Below are 20179 nucleotides of genomic sequence, written 5' to 3' on the forward strand. Positions count from 1 at the left end.
GGGGAAGTTTGGAGAGGGAGTGCCAGGGTGTCGTCCTCGTCATCTGACCGCGGTTCAAAATTACGAGGTTCTTCCCCAAATGTTCCTAGCGTTGCTTTAAAACAGGACGTTAATATGATTAAATTAAACTTTACGATATTGTGCAAGATTCAACATTTCGAACAACATCGGGGGGATTTCACATGATAGCTTGAACTAATAAGAGCACAGAATAATTTGTTTACAAAGTACACAAAAAAATATAATAATTATTAAAAAATTCAGTCTCGAGATTTACATTCTAACCCTTTATAAGCCTGAAATTTCAATTTTGGAATTATGAATTTTTGCCTGTTTGTAAACAAGACAACTCAAAAATATTTGAATGAAGACAAATGAAAATGTGCATAAGAATTCTTACATTTTCGTTTTTCTTCAAAAACCCGACATAAAATATTAAGTAACAAATTATTGAAAGATGACTATAATTTTTGTTGTGGAGTGTAATTTTATCTTTTTAATGTTATGTTCTTTATCTTTTATGTTAATATTCGAATATCATACATACTGGATAATTTGTAATTGTACTTAAACATCGATATAACGAACTCCATAATAAATAAATGTTTAAATTATTATCATTTTAAATTTCCTGAAATGATCCACCTCCATTTAGAAAGTTATGAAGACATTCCAAAATAATATACCTGAATAGATATTTCAGACAATGCAATATAATTTTACTTATATCAAAAATAATAATTTTGTAGATTTAATACGTAATAAAGTATTGGATTTAATACGTAATAAATTGCAAGATAATAATTCACGAATAACAATTTAAGAACTTTGACAACAACCTCATACGGGTCGTTGGTGTTCTATGAGACCGGCAGTTTCTAATGCCTCTACATGAATGCCAGTTATGTTGAAAAAGTAATAAATTGGTAAGATGTTTATTCCCGTTTCATAATTTTATTTGCCACATTTTCAATATTAAGTTCAAAATTAAGTGTGACCTTATTAATAACTCCTCTATAATAGCAAAAAATTCCAGAAGAAAAAAAAAACGACTCAAAAATAAAGACGAAATTTGTAAAAACATGAAACCGTTGAAACCTGCATAAAGAAATAACACATTAAAGCTTTGAAAAGCTTAAGAAAATACATTTCGAAATAAATAATTTTTTTTTAAATACACCGTATAAGCGTTTTCACGGCCTCTGATTTCTGTTTGTTTAATGCTTTAGGAGCCTCATAAATAACTGTAAAGGCTTTGTTGATATAATATAGTCTTAACATTAAAGCTAACTTTCAGTAAGAGAAAGAAAAACAATTTCTTCTTCCGTAGACATTTGTGTTATGCTGACTCTCTTCATTTTATGTTTGTTGTATTTTTGTCATTCTCCCGCAAATTTCTGTTGACGTTTTTTCTGTTTTCAATTAATTTTGGGGTATCAATTCATTAAATCTATTTGCATGCATTGTACTTTTGTAAAATATTATATTAATTTAATCTATTAAAGGGTCTAATTCACACTGATAGTGAATCATTGGTTTTGGAAAATAAATTAGAGTCAAGAAAAGTAATGAGAAGTAACCTCTACACTTCTAATTATATGTCATTGTATTATAAGAAATAATCTTATTGCTTCATAACCAGTCAGCAACCATTTTTTTCGCAAAAAAATATTTAAATTTGATTTTAAATTCATATACAAATCTTGACATTGATGATTGTCCGAAAAAAATATATTTTAAGCATCATATTATACTAGATGTTTATGTTGCGATATTTTAATTGTCTTACACCTGATCTGTTTATTGTGTACATAAACAATTTTGCAGTTGAATTCATAACATAATTCACCCATTGAAAATGTAATTATCCGGCTAATCTATCTTCTCTAAGTGCGTGTTGTTTTGATGGTACATACACATATCTTAGAATTTGGTAATAATTGATGCAGTATATAGATGAAAGTGAACAATTAGTAACAAACTACATAGTTTTATGGATTTCATAATGTCAAAATGCACATTTGTAGTGCATTTTCTACTCAAACTTAAACCAAATTAAATAAATTGTGTTACTAATCAGGATTATTATGAATTGTATATTTAACACACTCATGTGATTTGCAAGGTTATCTTTACTGTCTAAATTATTGTATCACAAATTATTTAGGCACCGGTTCCTTTTTGCATAACGAGCTCATTTATAGTACAAAGCGAGTGTGGTATATGAGATCACAAAATGCATTAATTGTATATGAGATCACAAAATGCATTAATTGGTAATGAGATCACAAAATGCATTAATTGGTAATGAAATCACAAAATGCATTAATTGGTAATGAGATCACAAAATGCATTAATTGGTAATGAGATCACAAAATGCATTAATTCTCTGATAAATATTTATCAGAGAATTTAGCTAATACATATAAGTAATGCATTTTATGGAAAAAAAAGGAATGAACAATTAGTTACTGTTCAGGAATGCCTCTTTGATCCGTTTCTTATTTTAAACCATTTTCCCCTTATGCTTTGAAACCTTCTCTATCGAGATTTAGTATTCAAATTACCGTTGTTTTTTTCCTATAATATCCTAAATAGAGTTATTGTAATTCATACTTTTTTCATAAATATTTGACGATGATTAAACAACAGGAACAAAAAAAATCAATTTCTCTCATTTCAAATATCCAAAAATAAAAATTGGCTTATTTCCAAAACAATACCAAAACATACTTATGAATACATTTAGCTCACATCTTATTTAAAAAGATTATACACCGTAAATAAGCCCTAAATAGTAAGAAGCTCGAACAAATCAGGGTTATCTAACCTGATCAGAATTTTTCAAGGTAACGTCATCTTATTTTTTTTTCCTAACCTTGTTTCCAACATGTTCCTTGCACTTGTACGAGTGCTAAGGGATTTCAGGTAAGAGCCCGGATGTGAGATTTAAGTTGATCAATTTGTGTTGGGCGTTTGAAAGACACAGGGGAAATAAAACGCTTCTTTTTCATTTTCATCAGAAAATTGGATTTCTGCTTTTTGCAAAAGGCACGGAAATCACGTTTTCTAAATGTGCAATATTTTTTTTTTCACCAGAAGGAAAACAATGAGAGATATAGAATGAATTTTCTGTCGAATATATATATATATATTTGAAGTCAGTGAAAAATTGTTTGGATTATAAAAAACAATCAGATTTAGAAAAAAATATTTGGTGTATATCATTTTTTATTAAGGGGAATATTTATAAAGACAATAAATTATAAAAGAAAATCAAAGTTGATGAATACAAAAGCGATTTTACAAGTAATGTATATACGAAAAAAAATACGGAATGACAGCGGTTTGATAATGGAAGACTTAATGCTAACTAATAATGCAGACTAATTGAAAATTCTTGCGAAATTTCTCTAATCATAATTTCTCTAATATATAATCTACCAAATTTATCAAAGGATTGACTATCTACCGGTTTCAGCTTTCGCCTGCATATAAACACGTTAACTTAAAAAGGCAAGTACTTGAATAAATAAAAATTAATACAAATTTTTTACATCTGCGTTGCAGATAAGTACTAAAGTTTTAATTTGATCCATTAATGAATTGTCTGTCAGTCCAAACATTCGAATGCATGCGAATCCAATTACTCAAAACCGCAACAAAATAGGTAAATAAAATTGTGAGTGATATTTTGTTATAAAAATTATATTTCTAAACAAAATTTGGTTTCAATGGATTAAAAAAATAACAAAAATGCACATTTTATTTTCTTTATTGTGAATTGAAATGTAAAGCTCTTATTTGCGGGAATCTGCACAATTTTATGTTTAGGAGTATAACTTCATTAGTACAAAGTATGTGAAAAAGATGAGACAGATTTTCTTTATTAATTTTAATTGTGCCCTTCTTATTCCCAAGATAATTCTGTTCCATTACGTCAGAATACTGAAACACCGCAGTTCCTTTTTTAAAGACTAGAAAAATTCTCTAACCCCTCAAAAATGCTAAAAAACCGCAAAATGACAACTTATATTTTTATAGGAATTGAAGGATAACATACAAAAAAAAGACATCCTGCTTACCAAGTAAACCTATTCTCAGATATCTTATGAGAGTTATCAAAATATATGCCTTTTCCCAAACCCATCTGGGGGAGCATCTTTAATGAACTAAGTCCGGACTACCAGTATTCAATTAATCACGGTTATCGAAAAAGGGAGGATATTTCGTAGTGATATCTAGGCGGTTCAGACTTCCGCTGCAGTTTCGTTGAACAATCATTTGAGGCCTTTCAATATTGACTGATTTAAATTACCATCGATACAATTTAATAAATGTTATTTATTTTTCTACTGAGAATAATAATCAAGTATCAGATAAAATGTGAAAGAAAATGGAATATTGGGAAATTTATGAATAGAACCGCCACTTTTTTTTCATGCTTATTAATCTGAGAAAAAAAAATACTATCTCCATGCAACAGTTAATCTTGATTTTTCGGATCTGAATGCTTATTTATGCAAGTTGGATGTAGTTTGCACCTATTATTATTTACCGATATTTATAATGCATATTACAATATTTTTATTATAATAATATTTTTCGACATATTATCTTTTATTTTAGGTTATTGACACGTTAACATATTTTTGACTCAAATTCAAAAAAAAAAAAATATTTTATCTTAAAACCTGCTTTTTTTTACCTTCTCAAAACCTTTTCCATTTTACATCAACAATTAAAAAAAATAATTAATTGCAGTTTTATAGAAACTTAACAACTAAAATGGAAGCTTAAACAATAATATATAAACGCTTATTATTAGAGTTATTTAAAAAGTAACGTCTTTTTTTTAACTTCATTTATTTTATCATATTTTAAAGACCATTTGAAACATTTTTAATTATAATTCATTTTTCATGATGTTGTTGCAAATTTAGATAATTTTCAATCACTAAATTTTATTGATTTTTTTCTGGATGCTTCTATTTCGGACAATAGGCGCAATTTAAATTCTTTTTACGACAAATAAATATTAATATAAATACCTTCAGGTCAATTAACATATATTTTTAAGTTAAAAAACTGAAGAATTCATTCAATTCCATATCTAGTTTGATACCAACTGCAAAGTGATCACAACACATACTCATCACATCAATGAAAAAGACTTATTTTATTATATTGAGGTGAAAATAATTTAAATTGTTACATTATTATATTGAAGGAGAAAACTAATCATTCTTGAGCTTTTATTTAAAACATATCTAGCTTACAATAAAAACAGAAGCACATTGAAGATAAAATGTAAAACATTCACAAATATAAACTTCAGACATAATCGAAATGCAGCCATTAGAAATTCGTAACGGACAGCCAATAAAATCTACTGATAAAAGAGTCAATTAAGGCTTTATTTACTATGATATTATCGATTTGGAATTAAACTATTCAATGTGCTATTATATTAATCTAACAAAGACAAAAAAAAATGCTATAATAAAGATTAAAAATGTATTACATCCAAGAAAATGGAGGAATAACTAACTAAAAAAGAGAAAATTTTATTTAAAAATCTTTTTTTTTTCATTTATATTTTTTTGAAATTTAGTTTTCTATAACTGTTTCCATCTTCAAAAGCAATTACTAAAATTCTGTTAAAAATATCAGAAATTTTCTATATTTTTTACTTTTCAACATTCTCTAAAGAAATTGATTAAAATAAAAGTGAAATGAGTATAAAGTTCTGTAGTTTTTGAACTTTGAAAAAAAGATCAAAATACCTGACTATTATCTTATATTAAAACTGTTGTACTTCGAAAGAATTCTGAGTTATCTAATATTCTAATTGATGCATTATCCGATTATTATAATTAATGCATCAATGAATATATGAAATGAAGGATATACCATACCGATAATTTGTTTTTGATTAAAAGTGTTTTAAAAAAGGCCAACTTTTAGCTCAAATAATTCTCAAATATTTGAAAAAGAGTTATATTTTTGTGTGATACATTAGGTTTTTGGATTAGTACCATCTGGAAACATTAAAATATTTCTTAAAATATCTTCTCTATTAAAAAAAAAAAAAAAACCTTGAGCATCATGGAACAAATTAATCGAATCAAGTTTTAAAGTTCCGACAACGTTTCTCAAAAATTTCAGCAATTTCGAAAAATTTCACATTTGCTTCAAGATTTTATCAATTTAAAGTGTCTTTATTTAAGATAATAACAAAGAAAATAATCCAGAAAACTGTACTTGAATAATATAATAAAGCTGGTCTTTGCTTGAACGAAAACCACCTGCTTCACTTTCGAAACTCGGCAGAATAAATTTCAATAATTTAAAAGCTGAACCGATTGCTTTATCAGCTGCCTTAAAGTTCGCGCCTTCCTTATCTTTCTTTCGGGTGTCCCCTTTTGAATATTGAAGCAGGTGTTACAAACGACTTCCGATCACCTGATAATTGTAAGGAACCCCTTTCTTGATCGATATTTTTATCAGGCAAATTAGAGCGTTCGTCAAAGAGCGTAATGATCGATGTCGCAATTAGGGAAGGAAATTGTTAACTTAACGAGTGATTTAAAGCTACATAAGAATATTTCATTGATCAATTGGAAATGAGGCGTAATTGCTGCTTAATTATCGCCTCGTACAAGATGAGGATTGGGTTTGATAAGAGCTGGCAATCAAAGTGATTTCAAAGAGATTAACTGTGTTGGGTATAAAATATAAACAGATATTCAGTCAAATATGTGTTAGAATTTTTGTGAGTATAAGTTATAAAATTAATGTAATAAAACCTGTTTGGAAAAGCACCTTATCCATGCCTTTTATTGATAGCAAGTAACAAGTCACAAAAAAGTTACAACTAAGAGCAGTGGGGCCAAATTTAGCTAATATATATATGTTACCGTTAAAGTATGAAATCCGTTATTTTATAGAATACCTAGTTATTCCATGAAATAACTGATCGTGTCCGTTAAAGTGTAAAACTCTTGTATTTCATGGTTTAACTAGTTATTTCATAGAATAACGATCTGCAGCCCGTTAAAGTGTAAAATAATCTATATCATATATTTCGCACGACAAATACATTTACTTTCCACCCCTACTGCATTTATGTTTTTGTTTGTTTGTTTTAGAAATAAAAAAAATGTTTTTGTTTTAGAAATAATGTTCTTTGTAATTCCAAGTGTCATTTTAGTAGTCCTTGTTGTAACAAATGATTTTATGGTACGTTTCCATAAATACCATTTATACGCTGCATAAATTAGATAAATTGCTTCTTTTTCATTTTAATTGTCTATCATTAGGTTAATTTCATTTTAGATAAATTGTCTATTTTACACTTTAACTGTCTCTCATTAGATAATTTATAGAATACCTAGTTATTTCATAGAATAACTAGTTAAAGTGTCAAATTAATAACATATTATACACTTTAACGGACACGATCAGTTATTTCATGGAATAAGTAGGTATTCTATGAAATAACTGCATTATATACTTTAACGGTAACATATATATAAAAAAGATTTCTTTTCAACTTTCAACATTTTCGCTTCTTACGAGAATACTGAAATCATAATAAGTATTTACCTAAAAATCCAAAATTCCCAATGCAATCAGTTTTATTGTGCTTGCACGTATTTTAATCATTTTTCAGTTTTAAAAGACATTTATTGAGACAAATTGTTACAATATATATCAAAATACTTTCCATCATTTTCTAAAACTTTTACCCATTTCCGTCCAATAAGCGTTACAACTGATTGCCTTCGAATTTGTTTGGTCCTTCGGGCCTTTCTTTGTCATTGACATAGAAATCATCACTCTTAAATCGGTGAAACCAAAGCCGAAAATAATGATGTGACGGAACAACATCACAATAAGTATCTAAAAGTGTCTGATGGGCTTCGGCAGCAGATTGCTTCAAATCAAACAAACAACAACAAAAAAGCAATGAATGTCAAAAATGCAATTTCGCGAGTACCATGATTGGGGTCTTTATATACTGAATAATTCAATAATGCTAAATGAAAAACTTTCAAAATGATAACAATAAAGCAATAGTAAATTGGTAAAACCCAAAATCAATGACATTTATCTAGATACTTCGCATGTTTACCAATAGATGGCGCTGAATAAAAAAAAAGCAAGCACCTAATAAAATGAATTTCTGCACAATGATGTATGAAAGGTGCAGGGATTTTCCACTTTTCATAAATAACCGAGAACACAAAATGTATTAGTAGAATTATTTCTGTATGGAATACATAGTGACTCAAACTAGATGACATTTGGTATATAATTTCATAAGAAAAATGGACCTTATTATCGAATGTTGTACCAAACTCGTAAACAGGACTGTACAACACAATTTTAAAATCAGAATTGTAGTTGTCTACTAAATTTTGAGCCCAACCTGTCGAAGAGAACTCTTATAAATTGCTTGATTACTAATTAATTATCTTCATTATTCGGTTTAGAAATGCGCATTAATGTATCAGAAAACAAGAAAACCAAACTAAAAGGACACTCTTGCAACCTTCATGCAAAATAAATAATATATTTATAAGTTTGTTTGTGTATTGTGACTTATGGCACTTTACAAGCCCGCTGACAGTTATATGTCAGCTATTTAAACTGAGTGAGCGTCTCTTGTTTTTCAGCAGCGCCAGTAGCTAGGGCCAAGAGTTCGACTTAGCTACTCACGTGTTACAACCCTTTTTACGGGGTTGACTTCATTCATACATTTCCTTCACTCATCCACAGATCGTACTTTAGACCTGAATCAGAGGACGATCACCTCTGAACCAGTATCCCCAGTGGTATTACTCTGGAGGACTTTGTGACCACGACAGATTTATACGTGCGCCAGCCTCGAAGACGGCAGGGTTCGAACTCACACCCTAAGGGATGCGAGTGCTACCAACCAGGCTATCCCGGCCTTTATTTGTTTTGAAATTATAACTGAACTTGTAAAAAAGAGTTAATCAGAGTAACTGTGAAAAATTATGTAATAAAAATTACATTGTATAATATTTCAGATACTATAATGGGCTTCAAATATATTTTAATATTTCAATTTTAATAGCTTTCAGTTCTTAATGAAAGATGCAGGTTGCATTTTGAGATATGAATAATAATATTCTGAGAAAATGTCAACTGACAGGATTCCGGCTTGTTGATTGAAAAATTTCTCTTTCGAACTAATTTTTTTCAATATTTGGGTTTGGTTTCAATAAATTGGGTGATACCGAATATATATTAGAATATAATGCATGTGATACAAATGAGGGCAGTAAGAAGCCAAACAATAACAGTAGAAACAAATGAAGCAAAATAATTTCTTCAACCTATTAATCAGTTACTGAAGATTCAAAGAGATATAGGCGATTCAAAACTTTTCACAGCATCTTATAAATCTATATGACGTGATTTCACTTGAGTCCGAACTAATAAATTAACATTGGAGTCGAAACAATACTTCCACGACTTTTCAATTTAAACTAAAATTCAGTTTCACCCTTGTTCTTAGACCAACTTGATTTTAAAATTGCTAAAGCATTTTGTGAATTAAGTTGTTATGTGGTGGTTATATAACTCGAATGAACTAATCGTAAATATAACAAGAATAATTTTTGTTGACTAGCTTATCTCCTCCCACGCCAATGTTGTTGGGGCTGTCCTGTCATTCAAATTTATCTGTGTCTTAGAGGGTCGAATTAGCCAATGTGTTTTTACTAGATTATTTCTTCTCCCCTGGGGTCACCTCAGATATGGAAATAAGTTAGGTCTCACTGATTATGTTTGATTCTTGTCACACTGGTTATTTCAGAAATGGTATTGGATCAGTTACTCCAGACTGATAATGGAACATGCTTTACACAAGAGGGGTTGTATCGTGGTCGATGATGTCCCTTAGAATTTAACCTTAGTAACCGCCGATATTATTGCAGCTTCTGGACATTCAAATTTTTTAGTGTGCCTTCAGCGAGTCAGAGCAGCTGTGTTGGATTATCAACTAATCTCATATCAATTTGAGTTAGATCATATCATGAGTATAGAATGCTTTTAAATGATTTCTCAGAATGCAATTAAAATTAAGTTTCTAACATTCATATCATAAAGGAATTATTTCAATCAAATTTGGATCATCTTTTGATAAAACTATTCCTATGTAATAGAAATCTTGATCTCAAAATGATACAAACATCATCGAATATATTATAGTCCGACACTTTTGATTTGTGTGAGCGGCAACAAGAGCAGATAGAAAGACTCGAATATGATTGTCCTAATCCTTTGGACGATACCAGTTTCAGGAGAATAGTGATAGTCAATCGATAAACAACCTATCAAGAAACGAGATCAATGCTTAGAAATGATCGATTGACGAAAGTTTGTAGTATCAGAGAATGTAAAGATTTTTATAGAAAAGAATCCTTTAGGACTTCACCAAAATCATGCAACCATGCACTGCATATTTCAGTAATTGTATTTATTTATTATTACAACTTAACTTACTTAAAGTTTACAGTTGTATTGTTAAACATTATCTAAATATTCCATTTGTTATTTTTTCCAAATATTAGAGAAACTAATATTTGGAATAATATTAATAAAACGACCAAACCCAAAATTTAGAAATGAATCAAAATTAGAGCTCGGATTAGATAGGTGGTCATGCAGTTTTAAAACTTACATATATCCAATTGCCTCAAACTTTAAAATAGTAAATTATATAACACCATATTTTATTATATTTTATCATCCTTCGGACAATTTTATTTACATGTACGTATATTTTGTAATACAAGATATATTTTTGAATTTTTTTTGTAACAACAGGAGGATAAAGTACACTCATGTAAAATGTATCGGTTTATTCATTATGATTTTTTCCATATGACGAAAAAAAATGCACAAATTTCCACAATATTTCATGGTATTGACTTGTTGGCAAAGGCTCAACTTACAGCGATTAGATTTAATTGTTAATCTTTATGTAAAAAAATACAAATAACAACTTTCATTTCCCTTGCTTTCAAAATAAATTTGTAAAGGATTTTTAATTTTGTTTTCTAAACGGGATTTTTAATTCTTCAAAAGAAAAAAAAGTAAACTCCGAGAGATACGAAACTTACCGAAGATATTATTTGTAATTGATTAATTTTCTGCATTAGCATCGTGAGCTACACGAAAGTTATTTGTACAGATATCTCACATTAGAAGATAATTTTGATTTCAAGAATTGCATAAGAGTCAGAATCGGGGTTCTCAACAAGGTCTCTGAATCTCAAGTTATCAGATTTAAATAATTCCAGAAAATACCTACTGTAGCAATAATAAAATTTAAAAATTTTTAGCAATTTTAAAATAATTTAACAAAAAAAATTAATTCATTTTCATTTGTTTAATTTTTACTTTTTCATATATGAAATATGCAAGGAGAGACCATCAAAATCAAAGAAATCGAGATTTTGACGAAAATCTTTCAGAATCTGGAAAACATATTTTTGGAATTATTTTTGTCCGTCCATTTGTGAACACACAATAACTCAAATATGTTTTCAGCTAGATGGTTGAAATCTGTTATAAGGTCTTTATAGCAAATGTTAGATTTTTTTTCAAACATACGAACATAAGCTTACACCATTATAAAAGGGAGACAAGTAGGAGGGTATGATCTGATATACATATTAAACATTTAAAGAGCGTATATGCATCGAATTTGAAACAATTTTATTTAGAGGCTTACAGTCTGCCGGTCTATTCTTTTGCTTGCATATAAGCACAATATAAGCTTGCATATAAACCACTAAGAAACTTACATACATGTTTGGTATGAATTCTTGTTACTTTAATTGCAGTTTAGTATGAAATAGTTGTTTCTATCGGTTTGAAAAAAGAACCATCCAAGATATACATATGGTTTTCTGATACTTATGTATTAGCTGCATCACAGCGAATAATCACCAAAAAGTCACATTAATAGTCACTAATAATCTCTTCCGAGACTATTGTTCACTTATGACCAGCAAATAATAATAAATATTTGAGAGTATGTGAGAAAATTTTTGGGACACTATTTCGGCTGTTTCCTTTTAAATATTGAAGTTCTAAATTTACTGAACTTTTTAGTTCAAAACAGAAATTCACAATTAACAAATCCATAATTTTTTTTTATTCTAATAAAAAAGTCAAAATTATGATATTTTTTTAATTGATACAAATGACTTCATTAATAATTTTAATTTTCGCACTCGATTCAGACAGCGAAATCCTTTTTTACTTCAATTGATGAAAAGGGCATATCTAGAATGCCTTCAGAGAACATAATGATTTTAATTCTTCCAATTCCAATTTTTCAGGTTTGAAAAGGGTGGTAAAGAACTAAAAAGACTTATGCCAACAAAGGCTTATACAAAGTCTTAGGCTATTCACTTTTAAATCATTCCCTCAAAGCATCCAATAAAACTAACGTAAATGCAGAAATACTTTATAAGAAACAAATCGCAGTGTAACATTACTTTTTCAGAATAAAAATATTCTAAAAACAATTATATTTTCAGCAATACTTTATATTAAATATCAAAATTAGTTTTTTGATATCGAAAGGTTTTCTTTTATACATTAACAAAATTCGAAAATTATATTTCAGTTTGAAAATACAGTTTGATATCATAATATCAAATAAATGAAACGTATTAATTCCTTCCGTTTTGAAAATTAGAGGAGTCAGAGATAGACTTAATGATATTTTGTAATAAGGCGAGGTGAATTTTTATTTTAAAATATTTTTTTAAATGATATAATTTCGTTTGTACGTAATCTTTCAGTTTCCCATAATTCAATAGCATTAAAAAACTAATTAATTCCAGATTATGTCCATACATTATCAGTAAGAACAGGTTTTGAAATTACTGACGTCATAATTGTAATAACTGACATTTCCAAATTAATGATAACAATTTTTTTTAAAAAAATATTTGAAGCAATTTACTAGATTCTCATCAAAGAGATTAAGATAAACCATAAAATAAACCATCATTACGTCGTAAAGAATACGTCGTTTATGACAGCAAATAAAATCAAATATTGTACGCAAGTTTTAAAATGCGAGAGAATCGATAATATTTTTAAAGAAAAAGTAATTTGGTAATTATTAAAAGTACATTCATTCTTCCAGAATGTTTGAAAAACTGCATATTCATTCCTTTGTTCCTAATTGGTCCATTGATTTTTGGAGGTTATGAATGGTACATTTAACGTCACAAAAGAAGGTTGAAATCATTAAATAAGTTCAATAAGTCATTGCGTTGAAACGAAAAGCACTTTTGGATAGTGTGAACACATTTTTTGGTTTTAGTACCTTCTTAATTTTTACTGTATGTGTTCAATTAAGTATTTTTTTATTATCATATACATTATCCTCCAAACCTTTCTGAAAAATAAAAACCTTTTCTAAACTTCTTCCAGCATTTTCTGTTGTTGATGCAATAGAGTTATGGATTTCGGAAATAATCAGGAATTTTATTCCTTTAAAATTATTTATTTTTTGTCACAGAAAATTATTTTGCATGACTGAACTATAGATAAAATATGCATAGTTGCAGAACCTATGTAATAAAAAATAATCCTAAGTTTCCCAAAAATTGTATTTGCATTTTGAATTTCAATAGACTCCCTCGCTTTCATACTGAAAGACATCCAATATACATAAAGTTCGAAAAAATATACAAGACTACTCCAAACTACTCAACCTACCAAAACATCTGTAGTTTCTGTATAAGGAAAGATTTAAAGAAAACATTTGAGAACAATGTGATTAAGCTTTGTTTATACAAGAATTGATTAATATGTATGCAATGTAAAACAAAATCTTTCATTTTTTTAAATATCATTCAATACTGCGTACACTGTAATAGTACAATATCGAAAATACCCGGAGCGGACAACATCTATTATACAGCAGATACGATGAAATGTTCTTAGCCATTCCATTGATACAAAAATTCCCTGATTAGCACAAAATATCCAACAACATTGTTACGATATCCTTGCGATATTTTCCGTCATTCAGAATAGCAAATAGCATCAGGGCGAGATCGTAAAATATGTTGAACTAATCCAGCTTGCTCAGAATGAATTTACAAAAGCAAAACAAAAAAAACGTCATTTTCTGTGGGTCCTTTCAGCATTTTCTTTTGTCATTAATAGCCTATCGAAGGCATAGACAGAATCTATAATTAACAGCTGGACTCTTAAATAAGTAAAATATGCAAATTATAAAATAAAAAAATATACAACAGAATAATATCGTACAATATTTGCAATATATTTCAATACTATGCAATATTGTAGAATATCGTAATGACTGTTTTGTTACCGCTGGCGGACAGCATCTAATCAATAGACTATTTAAAGAGCAAACACAATTAAATGTTTCCAGTCATCCCATTGATACAAAATTCCCTATCAGCACGAAATGCTCAACAATATCAATACAACATCCTCGACATGTTTTCTGGTATTCAGTTTAAAAAACAGCATTGTGTAGTGATTGTAAAATACTTTGCACTAATCGACTCATTTAGAATGGATCTTTGAATGCATAAGAATTCTTTTATTGTGTGTTCTTTCAACACCTTCTGTTATTAACAACTTATAGAATGTACAAGCAGGATTTAGAATCAATAGCATGATTCATTTAAATATGCAAAATATGTAAATTGCAAAATAAAAAAAAATATTCAGCAGAATAATATCGTATAATATTCAGAATATAGGAAAATATTGCACAATACTGCAATGAATGTTTTGTTACCTGGTGCGAACAGCATCTAATCAACAGATCATTTCACAACAGACAGAGTGAAATTTCTTAGCCTTCCCATTGATACAAAATTCCCTATTAGCACAAAATGCCTCACATTATCTTTCCCATATCCTCATGTATTTTCATGCTCATATCATATATTTTCTGGTATTCAGCATCCTGGCGAGATCGTAGAATATCATGGACTAATTCATTCATCGTTCAGAATGGATCAATAAATGCATAAAACTTGCGCTTTCTGTGTGTTCTTTCAAGACTTTCTTTGTCATTAATAACCGATAGAATCTAGATTCAATAACATAATTCATTTAAATATCCACAGATAGAATCTAGATTCAATAACATAATTCATTTAAATATCCACAGATAGAATCTAGATTCAATAACATAATTCATTTAAATATCCACAGATAGAATCTAGATTCAATAACATAATTCATTTAAATATCCACAAATAGAATCTAGATTCAATAACATAATTCATTTAAATACACAGAATATTCTATCTGTAAGATAAGAAATATTCAACAGAAAAACTTCGTGCATTATTCAGAATATAGAAAATATTGCAATGAATGTTTTGTTACCTGGGATGGGCAGCATCTAATCAATATACTATTTTACAGCAGACACAGTGAAATGCTCCTAACCATCCCATAGATATTAAATTTCCTATAAGCACAAACGCTCAACAATATAACTACAACTTTATTATTCAGACATTCAGAACAACATCGTGTAAAGATCGTAAAATATCATGCCCTAATTGTGATCGTTGAAAATGGATCGATAAATGCATAAAAATATTGCATTTTTTTGTCCTTTTAATATTTTCATTTGCTATTAATAACCTACAGAATGTACAGAACAGAACGCCGTCTCATACCCCGTATCCGTGACCATTCTGGTCACTGAACGGTTTGGTGGGCATGTTACGGGAATTTTATTTAATTATCAAAATATTTACAATAGGAAAACGAAACAAAAATAACTATATACAGAATTTACAATTATATAAGAAATTATATTATGATGAGACCGTTTACATAATTTTTCAACTTAGAAATATAATTTGTAGTAATAACTTAGAAATATAGTGCTGAGAGATAAAATGTGTAAAAATATACATATAATCTGTGTTCACTTATTTTTTATGATATAGTAGATCAGGATGCAGTTAAAAAAATCAGATGGAAAATAATTTGAGAAATGGAAATGAAGACAATCTCTGATTGATTGAAATGTGTGACAGGAGACTGCGTACAGAATGTACAGGCAAAGTATAGAATCAATAGCATGATTTATTTAAATAAACAAAATATGGGCATTGTTTAGTTCTTTCTGTGACTATATCTTCTAGCGCACTGACTAAGTTATGGCTAAGTATCTCTTCCCTAGGTTTCTTTTGTCTCCAACAATGAGTGCACTTCAGATAGAATTTTCTATGGTAATAAAATAGATTACTACTTACAAATTGCAAATGTGGTCAATTATTACTCCTCTAACAAACGTTAATCTTTCTTTCGTATTGTTTTCAAATTTTTCTTAATGGCACTGTTTACAAAGAAATTGCAGCCATTTGCTACAAGGCGAATATCTATGAATTATACTATATATTCTTCAATGTTTACATGACGGATATTTATGAAATTACAAATGGTTCTTCAATCCACAGGAAAAAAACTGTGCATGAAAAATAAGATTAAAAATATACATTTAAAATAAATTACAATTTCATATATCTCTATTTCAGAAGATTGCCTTTACATATATCTACATATCCACTGAGAGTTTTCTGTTTTTAATTGACCCTTTCAAGGGCCGTGGGAAGTATGCTTCCCACCAAATTTATCTATCTTTGTATGAAATTATGTAGGTTGGCATAAGTTCTGACAAACTTTTTTAGAAAGACAGAAACTTAGATGCTTCAGTTCTTTATCTCACACAAAATGATGTGTCTTGATTTGTTACTTAATTATTAATTAACCAAATTAATTAATTAATCAAATTAAATTTATCTGATAAGCTAAAGGAATTCCTTTTCTTAATCCAATTTCAAGCCTAAAAATATTTTAACATAATATGACTAGAAAAAAATGGCCCTTAAGGAGTTAAAAGATTTCAGAAAGATGTTTTATCTTTAGAAATGTTATCACAATTTACCATAAATATACTCACTTGCTTATAATTCATAAATTGAGGAACTAACTTCAAATGAAACGCTAAAGCTAACCTTCATTCATTAAAAATATAATTTGCCCGGTAGGATTTATCCTGATGTAATTTAATGTATTTAAGAATTCTCTCTGAAGCTTGCCTTGATCTTTTGATTTAAACTGGGATTAAGTACTTCAAGCTAAATTCTTGAAACTATCACCAATAAGCCATCTTTACTACTTGATGAGTTTCTTGAATTGCCCATGGTGCACGTGGTTAAATGAAATTCCTCCTCTACAAGCGAAATCACATTTCTATGATTGGAAGCAGATCAATTCAATTTAGAGCTACAATGTGCCAGGAGAGGTGCAGCAGTGATGGAGAAGTTAATTAATTGAGAATTTAACAAATTTAGAATAGGCCCATTTGCTTATATTTTACCATTATTTTTTTTTAATTGATATTTATTTCAACTTTCGTAATGATATCAAAACAGTTTAAAATTCTATAGTTTTGAATTGAATATCAAGAATATATTGAAAAAAAATGAAGCATTAAAATAGATTATGTGGAAACACGGTATAAAAGAATTCTTGTCTCCTTCAGTGTTACTGACTGGAATGCATGAAAAATGTCTTGTATTTCTGTTACAAATTATGCATAACTGGAAACAGTTTTGATAATAAAATAATGATGATACACAAAAATGTTGAGGTTAGTAAAATTGCTCTGATTTCTTAAATTATTAATTAGTTTTTTTCTTCCCTTTCCAGTAAACACATCTTAATAGTTACTATTCGAAACTATGAGGAATTCTAATTATATATTGTTAATTCCTGTTTCAATTATCATATATATGCTTATAAATATATAGGTTAATGTTTGATATATCGAATGTCAGTTGGATATATGCTTTAATTCACAAATGATCATCAAATAAGATATTTTTTAATGAATTTTGAATGCATTAGATATTGATTTTTACATTTGATATTAACATACTGACAACAGACTTTATTAATTGAAAGATTGCTTCCTTTAAATTTTAAGATTTTCATATTTTATAAGTATTTTATTTATTAAAAAGCTCCTCAATTTTTTTTAAAAAAATTTGTCATACAGAATAATTTTATTGATGGAAGCATGTTTTCATCCTAATTTTAATTATATACTTATTTTAATATTTTACTTAATATGTGCGAATAACTTTAAATATTAAAGGAATACATTTTTAACTTTAGTCATCATGCTTTAAGTTTTTCTAGGAATCTACTTAATTATATTTTTTTTCCTTCTGAGACTGATAGAACAGTAATTTTATTAATTATATACTCTTTTACACTAAAATAAACAATTTCAAAATTAACCATGAAAATTGAAAATAATTAGTAACTTTAAAAAAATCTTGTTTTGATTTTGTAATTGTTCCAAGTGGAAAAAAATAATCTTATCCGTTCAAGTCATTAAGTGGTTGATATTTTCTTTTCGTAATTCAATTTTTGTAATCATATTTTGATATTACAGTCGATGAAGTAATGGATATTTTATTTAATTGACGTTATTGGCGATCCGTTTGTTCAATAAGAATATTGCGTTTAAATTCAGTTTAATTTCTTATCCATATCCTGATATTCCTAATAAATGTGCTCACGTACAAAAATATTTTTACTAATATTTCGTGATAAATATTTTCATACATGAATAAATATTTTCATGGATCAAATTGCGATATACTCTAAATCCATGTTATTAAAATAAACTTACATATTATGTACTTATTGTGTACATGAACCATTTTAATAGAATGAACTTCCATGATTTCATAGCAGTATTACATACGCAACTTTCTATTTTCTAATCACTCACTGTATATCTCATTGCACTAATATCATGTTCATATTCTTAAAGTGAACTAAGTTCATGATTAACATAAGTTTATATTATTTCTTTATTTTATTTTAATAAATAACATAGTTATTTATTTTATTATAAGTTATTATCGACGCTATTAAATGAGAAGTATTAAAAAAGTTTTGAATTTCATTGTAATAACGAAAATTGCTTGGTAAAAGTATGCAAAAATATTTTTAAAGTTTTATCAAAATTTAGAGAAAAGATGCAAGACAATTGAGTTAATATAACTAAAAAATAATACTTTTCAAATTTAAAATTGTAAAATTATTTTAGTGTAAAATTAGAGCTAAAAGTTATTGTCAAAATCCACAGTAAATGCTAAAATATTCAACATATTGTAGCTTAGAAAGATCTTTGCCACTTACAAAAAAATTGCCATTTATAATTGACGAATCTCAAACTAGCACCTTTAAATACTTTAGACTCTTATTTCCTCTAAAACTCTCTTGGACCTAAAATATAATACCTAGAATTCCATTGATCTCTTATGGAGATTATTAATTTGGAGTCATCAAATTTTGTATATGTCTACTTTAGAATATGGAAGCATTAAACATGTTTTTAAAACCAAAGGATATTAAATACTTCGTATAAAAATTTAAAAATAATTCTAATTTTTAAAAATGTTGTTAAATGTTCCAGGTGCTTAAATATTTAATTTCTTTTTATTTAAGTTTATATTTACTAAAATATAAACTGACACATGAAACGCATATGTTTTAGAATTTCATTTAAAAATTCATTTTCTGAAATTATTCTTTTTTTGCATTTATTTCGTTTTTTTTAGAAATTTGTATTTTTTTGAATTAACAATGATTTAATTATTTAAAAGGAAATGAAATCTAAAATTCGTATTCACATTTCTATCTATGATTAAAAGAAATCCGAACTATAACTTTATTTTAAATCCACAAAACTTAAGACACAAGGAATGTTTTAAATGCATATAAAACTAAAAAGGGTATTTCAAGTAAAATCTTTAAAATTATATTGACATCTCTAAATCTCTTAAATAATCACTTTACTTAATATTGTATAGTATAATATTATTTTATTCACTAATACATGCTTTGATGGTTTTAATTTATTGAAGAATATCTGCGACCTTTATAAATTTTCATGTACCGTTTATTTTTTTGTTAATTTCAAAATTAATCCTTCACTTTAATACTAAAACAATTGAGAAATGAATAGGTTCTTAAGGATTAAATTAAAAATTTGCTAATTTTTGAGCAATTGAGTAGTTATAGAATT

At 27.9% G+C, this 20179-nt stretch overlaps 1 protein-coding gene and 1 long non-coding RNA gene across 6 annotated transcripts in view; one reads left to right on the forward strand and one right to left on the reverse strand.

The window, feature by feature from the left end:
- LOC129969347 (glutamate receptor ionotropic, kainate 2-like) overlaps window positions 1–20179 on the forward strand; it is a 417754-nt gene that overhangs the window by 16281 nt on the left and 381294 nt on the right. The window lies entirely within an intron of this gene.
- The window catches only part of LOC129969348 (uncharacterized), a 120062-nt gene that overhangs the window by 1443 nt on the left and 98440 nt on the right, over window positions 1–20179 (reverse strand). The gene's annotated exons all lie outside the window — the stretch shown is intronic.

This window comes from Argiope bruennichi, chromosome 5 (assembly GCF_947563725.1).
Source record: "Argiope bruennichi chromosome 5, qqArgBrue1.1, whole genome shotgun sequence".
Lineage (NCBI taxonomy): Eukaryota > Metazoa > Arthropoda > Arachnida > Araneae > Araneidae > Argiope > Argiope bruennichi.